The sequence below is a fragment of the Ixodes scapularis genome, unplaced genomic scaffold (assembly GCF_016920785.2).
Source record: "Ixodes scapularis isolate PalLabHiFi unplaced genomic scaffold, ASM1692078v2 PGA_scaffold4__175_contigs__length_147842914, whole genome shotgun sequence".
In the NCBI taxonomy this organism is placed as follows: domain Eukaryota; kingdom Metazoa; phylum Arthropoda; class Arachnida; order Ixodida; family Ixodidae; genus Ixodes; species Ixodes scapularis.
In genome coordinates, this window is record NW_024609879.1 from 101,656,349 (window position 1) to 101,664,468 (window position 8,120).

Consider the following 8,120-nt stretch of genomic DNA (forward strand, 5'->3'; position numbering starts at 1 on the left):
ATAGATACTCATTATACAGCCTGTTGCAAATAAATGATAAATTCTTACACAATTCAAACCATGTGCATCAATCTTCTGAAAATATGCACCGCGTTTTGTTCCCACATCTTGCAGATCGCCCGACAGCTGACTGCGCAGTTCTTGCACCTCAGTAATGTAGAAACGCGTGCACAGAATCAGTAAAAACACACAAAAAAAAAAAAAAAAAGAAAACACATCGATGGCGCATTTTCCGAAGGCAGGGAACTTTTTTACTAGTTCTCAATTTCAGGACACAAAGGGGTGCGTGCATGGACACGTGTATGCAGCTACTCTCTGCTTTCGCGAATCTTTTCTAGGGCAACGTCAAGGCGCCTTCTTCCAGTGTCTTCTTCCACACATGTGAGGATCGGATGCCCCTTGGTGGGTTTACCTTCTCCCACTCTTTTTTTCTTGAGCTCCCAGAAACGCGTGAGCTAACGATCTATTTGACTTTCGGTCTGAGGGTCTCAACGAATCTTTGCGCATTCGTTGTGGAGAACAATTCTGCAGTTGTCAAGTTATACATGGATGCCTGGTGCTTGAGCACGCCGCCCACTTCATCCCACGAGCTTTTCCCGTGCCCTGATGCGGAGAGTATCCACTTGGTGACGACACTGTTTTTCTTGAATTTGTACACGTGGTGTCAGTTTTTGAAGTAGCACCGTCTGAAATATAAACGAGTTGCGTGAAAATAGGCAATACTTCCTCCTGCCGCCCTTCGACAACGTTGAGCGCAAAGAGAGCATGGGACGAGTCATGGACAATGTCATTGCTCACTACGCCGAAGCTTAACGTTCTCTGTTCGGTCGTAGCCACGAAGGCAAAGATGGAAGCCATCTTGCTCTTCCAGTGATGTCCTTGTACCGCGCGCTGGATTACGACTCTGCAGTTTTCAGCAAAATCGAAGAGCAAGATGACGGCACGTGACTTCACATGCGCTTTCTCGAGCCATATGGCTCTTCGCTGGGCGCGTCTGATAAATAAATGGGGAATGCATTTTTTTTTTTGTCCAGATCTGAATTTTGTTTAAAAAAAAAGCCGTGGCATCTAAATGTTTCTTTTTTTTTTTTTTCTTTTTTTTTTTATCAACTCGCCTCCGCCTCTCACAAGGCAAGCTCTAGTGCGTCTTTGAGTTCGCGTCCTAGCTTAGCCAGCGATGCATCATTCCTCTTCATACAAACTTAACATTCTAGCAAGAAGCAGTCTTGCGAAGGTGTATATTTAAAAAAAATGTAAACAAAAATAAAAATGTATTTTTGAAATCATAGACGCGCACACTGCCGGTAAGGTTCTGTATTTTTTAGTCAAATGAGCACACATTTCACACGATTACGGCTCAAATAGAGGACATACACCCAAAATATTACATTCCTGAATTTTTTTAAGGTACACTATTATATTTAAAACAATTTTAAAAATACAAATTTACAAAAATGTTTTTTTTAATCGATTTCAAACTTTTAACATGTTATTTCTCACAACGTTTACGTGGAGGTGGCGGAGCGGCTAGTCTACAGATCATAATGGTTTTATTACATCTATAATAAGCTTGCTTTGGTCTTTCTATAGAGCTATTAAAACAAATTCGACTTGAACGACGAGTTTGACATTTATATTAGAAAAAAACAAAATTCATAAAAATATTAGAATACATCAAGGTATCTTTTAGTACCTATTAAATGAGGGGAGAAACTTAACATGGTGAAGGAAAAACTGTAGCGGCAGCACAGGGTATCAAACGCGCAACCTGCGATGGCAGACAAATATACTGGTTTCTGCCACTGCGGTTTCTACGCTTCGTAACTCGAGAACAAAAAATCTGGGCAACATATGGTTTGCGCCCTCCTTCATTTGATAAATGCCCCCAAAACATAGATTTCGGTCGTCAAAAGTGAAAATTAGACCCTTTTAGCCTGCCTAATTGGAGATGAGCCACCCATATATAATAATAATTGAGCTTGTGGGGATATTTCTGCAGCGTGTAGTTGGTCAGTCATTTTCAAAGTTGTGACGAGTCACTCGCTGTAGTTGAGCAATTTAGCCAGTGCAGTACAACCGCTAGCCGGGGATCTTACGTGCACCACGCAGTTTTGATATACAACCACACGCCGGTACGATGCTCATCCAAATCGAAACGGGCAGGGGTGGGGATTGGACATCCTATGGGCGTTTTCATCTCAAATCGTGCAGGCAAGAAGGGTCGAATTTTTAATTTCGTTGAAAAAATATATGTTATGGCGTCGTCTCTAAAAACGTAGTAGCCACAAACCGCAAGTTCGTCGGATTTTTCGTTCTCGACTTACGGATTTTAAAAGAGGCCGCGGCGGAAAGCAGTGTTTTTAACATTCGTCATGGGTCGGATGTTTCACTGGATCTCCCGCCGTGGATTTTCAGTCCACATTATAATAACTTTTTTTAGGCGCTCTGTGGGCACAGGTAAAAGTCTCTAATACCCTAAAATAATTTTAGACGTTTTGCTTTTTTTTTGTAAATATGTCAAAAACGCCCCCTCGGTTAATTGTTGACGAACTTCGACAATTAAATACTGGCGATCTACTTGGGTTACATCAATAATTTTTACGTCTATAGAGAGCCCAAAACACGTTTTTTACATATCATAAAATAACTCAACTGTATGAAATATCCTTTGCGGTACGTTTACGTTAATGTGCGAAAACCAAAAAAGTACCAATTTTAAAATCAATTTTCTAAAAAAAACATTTTTTTATTTTTTATTTGCTCCACGAGTGGTAAGTTTAGTGCAATGCTACGCTTCTCACGCGCTCAGTCTTTCTGGAAATGACTGATTTGGTGGTTTTGGATGACGCTCAGCAAGTTTCTAATTGGAACCATATGCCTATTTTGACTAATTAAAAAGTTAAATAACGAATTTTAATTAATTAGCAGACTTATCGCAGATTGGCCACCGGCATAATGCCTCCCTGGCCGTGTAACTCACCTGTACAAGCGGCATAAGTGTCTTTCACGGTTTTTTAAACAAATCTGTTACGCCATAGGCTATGGTTACGCATATAAAAAAAAAAAACTTGTATATAATACATCTGTTCGATCTAATATTTATTAATATTGTAGGGAAAAAAAAGCTGCTGGCACCAACAATTTATTTAGGCGCCTTGAAAGGTGCCAACAGCTAGCGGTACAGACCAGACGCCAAAGATTGAGAACTAACCGTTACCTTATTCAAAGGTTTATTCTTGGAATTAAAAAAAAAAGGCTCGAGGTACAGCTAAGCACTTACGAGTAGTAAATGCGAAAGCATGGATGTCGTTCTTGCGCACGTCCTTGTGAAGTTGCCGAGCCTCCCAGACATCGGCCGCGCCGCCGGCGGCGCGGAATCGACTGCAGGAGTCCGAGTCGGCCGGCTCCCTCGGGGTATGGTGCCTGGAACGCGTCTCCGACTGGTGTGTTTAGCGTCCTGTTACTCCTATCCCGTCCATACATCAAAAGTGGCCCCAAAGTGGCAACAAATGACGCCACAGAAGCCGGAGTGTCATGCTGTTGCCTGTCGCGATCCTAGCGGTTGGTCGTAGAAATGCGGCTGGCGAAAACCACAGGCGAACGCGAGTGTCGCTGTCGTCACGGCCTTCTTAGAGTTCCTGTATAGCTACCTACGGTAGCAGAGTTGCGCATTCAGCCTCGGCGAGTGGCCGTAGCGCCGGCTTTCCCGCACGCCCTGGATGCTTTGCTCCTCACGTGACTAAATTTGGCGAATAGCGGCTCCGCGGGCGCCGCCGCGCACAGAAAACAGGAGAGGAGGAAAAGGAGGCGGAAAGCAGGGGAACATACGCCGGGGCGTGAGAAACGTCGGCGGGGCGACCGTAAAGGTGGCTTTCTTGCACGGCGTGGATGCTTTGCTCCTCACATGATGGATCTCGGCGAATAGCGGCGTGGCGGCGCGGGGAAAACAAATGCGCAACTCTGCTCCCCCTTTCGGGGAGCATATACAGGAACTCTAGGGCCCTTCTAGGCGTCCCAACTTCCGGCTGCTTTAGCTTCCGTGGACTGCCGCATTGGAGAGCGACCTGCAGCAGAACAGGCGTCTGCCACATACACCACAGCTATTCGGACGCCGCCAGGTTCATAATCAGCGATAGCAAGACACTTTTATGACGTCATCAGGCGGAAATCAACGGACCGCTTTTTTGGCCGTGGTAAACACACCAGTCGAGGACGCGTTCCAGGCACCTTACTCGAAGGGCGGCAGGGCCGCCCGGGCGCGCCAGCCGATTCATGCGCGCTGGCGGCGCTAAGGCCCCGCGCGGGCACGCAGCGCCATGGGGTGGCGCTGATTGAAACTGACGCGCGGCGGCCTCCTTCGGCTTTAGTTGCCGTTTTGCGTGGCTTTTTGCGCGGCTTCAAAGGGATGCCTCAGATCGCGGCTTGACGAATTTATCTGCCGTTTGGCGCGGATGATGTCGGCTCCCTCCATGGGACAGTTAATGCTTTCGCATTAAAAACCATGTGCACTGTACTTTTTTTTTTCTTTTTTTTCGGGGACACTGCATTTTGAAGTAAACTATATGGATCAAGTCTACTAATAACATTTAGCAAAAACGAGAAAATCCAGCAGCACACAGACTAAAGGAAGGCAGACACAACATGACGCGCACTGCCCTGTCATGTCTCATTTTCGAGCATTGCTGGATTTTATTGCCATAGCGTTCAGGAGTGTCACAAAAAATCTGGTGTCGGTGGCAAAACGAGGAAAGCCGGCGTCGCCACTGATGGGATAATCTTGATTGGTCGATAGGGTCACTACATCACAGCCACATGAGCTCGCGCTGGAATTTCGAGTACCCTTGTGTGAATTGACCTTAGGCGCCAGTAGCTGAAGCTGACATCACCCGACGTTCTTGACGCCATCCTAAAGGTCGTTCCCTAGGACATCGTCCTCGACGTCATCCTAGATGGCGTAACTGACATCATCGTAGATGTCGTCCTAGAGGTCGTGCTAGATATAGTTCTTGACGTCATTCTTTACGTCCTAAAGGTTGTCCTCGACATCGTCCTATACATCGTAGTTGAGGTCCTAGAGGTGATGTTTTTGTGTCGTCATCTAGGACGTTGTCCTCGTTGTGGCTTTTCTTGAGTGGACTTACTAAGGTCAGTCCATGCAAGACGGCTAAGCTTAAAGAGCCCTCCAAGTTTTTATCATGTATACCAACTGGCTAAATTTTTTATCACGCTGCAGTTCGTTTCATACAAACAGTAATGGAAAGAGACCCCCCCCCCATATGTTGTCTAAATCTCTTATTCTGACCCTTCCACTTGTGAATTTTTAATTTTCCTTACTCCAGACTTGGTTTGTTGAAATAAATTTTATAGTCTAACAAAAATACAAACTAGTGCATCTGACAAATGCCGATTGTGAGAATAAGAAGCAGGTAAGTTTGTGAAAGTCAAATGTTGCAACATTAACCCTAGGACAAATCTAAAAAACGACAGTTTAAAAATTAAAAGGTAAGTGGATGACACAAGCCTCACTTCTTTAGAGGTTACGCTTTCCTACCTCAGTTCAAACAAGGGTTGTCACTGCACAATGCAATCCTTGTACCTATTTAAACACGACAAAGGTTAGGAAGACATGCACACGAGTGCATGCTCTGAGGGGGGCCAGACCAGATAAGTGCAAATAACTATGTGGTTTGGCCAGGTATGAGGACAACACAGGCCGAGCCAACCTGCTGTCCCATCAAATCCTGCAAAAGGTTGTGGCAACCCTACGCTACAATGAAGAGAAGAATCTGCACCAGCATCGACTCTATATTTGACCAGCAAAAAAACATTGTTTCAAAAGCTCCTATTGCCTTAGAATGCGAGAGCATAAAAATAAGTTCTGTTCAGACGGCGCTTTCGTGAGACTCGACAGGTCTCTGCTACGCTAAAAAATATTAAACAAATTGAGGAGGAACAACAACAACACAAAAGTACTCTCCGCTTCCATGATGTAACACTTCACTTTGCTTAAGTCTTCATTTACAGACTAGAGAGCAGCTCAAGAGACCATTTTGACAATCTGCAGCCACAATCTCGGAATCGAACGATGGCATCCGATGAAAGTTCCTTGGCCTTCCCTACTCCTTGCGTACAGCAGGAACCCTAGAAAAGGAAAACGGGAAACCAATTTTGCCACGTTTTGAAACGCAGGTCGGTCCACCCTAAAAAAGTCATATCTAAAGGCACCACAAGCAATCATAAGCCCCAGACAACAATAGGAAACTGAATCGGTCGCACACGGAGCTTATCGCAGTCTCAGTTTTGGATACACCTACAGGCATACGCGAGAAATGGGAGGGTATTCGCGACTCCAATTCACTACAACGCTTTAAGTGCGATATTTTCTTTTTGCCATTTAATTGTAATTTTATGCTGGAGAAAATCAGGAAAAGTAAAAAAAAGCCTGCCTCAACATTTTTGACATCTTTATTTTTTTAGGACACAGGTTTGCAGGGTAAATCACTTCAGAATGCTTGTAATTGTCATCAAGGGTGATTATACTGTTTAGATAACTAAAAGTTACTTCACTTTAAAAGGTTCCTGCGCTCATACTTCTGAAGGTGTCACAATGCAAAGTTTAAAATTGGACTGCAATATGCATTTCCATTTATGACATAGTAAAAATAGTAAAAAAATTGTAGTTTTAACGTTTTTTATGCAATATGACTGTAGACAAATCAACTAACGGATTTACAATTGATTAGTTTATTAAAGGGTAGCAACCAGTCGGGTTAATTTTTTTTTAACCCAATGAACATTCAATGTTTTATGAGAACTATGGATTGTGCTAGATAGCAAAAATATGTGCGACCAGCGGTTCCACAAACCACAACACTAAAATTATGGAAGAATATGAAATGGTGAAACGACACAACACAACTTTTAGTAAGAAGAAATGACAACACAAACGAGCAATTCATGAGGGCCCAGCTCAGCCAGAAATGCACTTGCATCGCCAAGATCCATGCTTCTGAACGTGCGCTCGTAGCAGACGACGCACGGCGGTACCTCCGCTTTCGCGTGTTTACAATTTTGGCCGCACTGTGGCGAAACGGTTCGATCTCGAGGCAAATATGCAAATATTAAAACTCTCTAGTAAGGTACAATCCCGTTCCGGCTGCAGCACTACATTGGGACAGTGAAGAGTGTTGTATGCTTTCGGAAATGACATTTCGCGAGCCATCGCGTGCAGTTTTGCCGTGCCCGCTAAGCAGGAGAACCAGGGGACCCTCAACAGAGCGCTTCCCGTTTCTGCCACGGGAGGGCGAGCAACGAGCTGGAGACGCGAGTAAGAACAGCCTTCATGTCCAGCGACGCTGGTAGTAACAACCTCAGCAAGTACACAGTGACACTAGCAACTGCCTGTGACTATACGGTGGCACCAGTGAAGACCTCCAGAGGCAACACCCTCTGTGAATGTACAGTGACACTAGCAACAACCTCTGCAAGTGTACAGTGACACTACCAACAACCTCTGCGAGTGTACAGTGACACTAGTGAGGACCTCCCATGAATGTAGTGACACTAGCAACAACCTCTGTGAGTATACAGTGACACTACCAACAACCTCTGCGAGTGTACAGTGACACTAGTGAGGACCTCCCACGAATGTACGGTGACACTAGCAACAACCTCTGTGAGTGTACAGTGACACTACCAACAACCTCTGCGAGTGTACAGTGACACTAGTGAGGACCTCCCATGAATGTAGTGACACTAGCAACAACCTCTGTGAGTATACAGTGACACTACCAACAACCTCTGCGAGTGTACAGAAACACTAGTGAGGACCTCCCATGAATGTACGGTGGCACCAGCAACACCCTCTGTGAACGTACAGCGACACTACCAACAACCTCTGCAAGTGTACAGTGACACTAGTGAGGAACTCACATAAATGTGTGGTGACACTAGCAACAACCTTTGTGAGTGTACAGGGACACTAGTAAGAACCTTAAAGGGCCCCTGAAAAGAAAAAAAAAGTTTTTTTTAAACAGTCTGGTTGGAACACGCGTGCCAAAAAATGAATTTTACGCGAAAAAAAAAATTTTTAGAGCAATATTGACGGCGAGAGATTTATT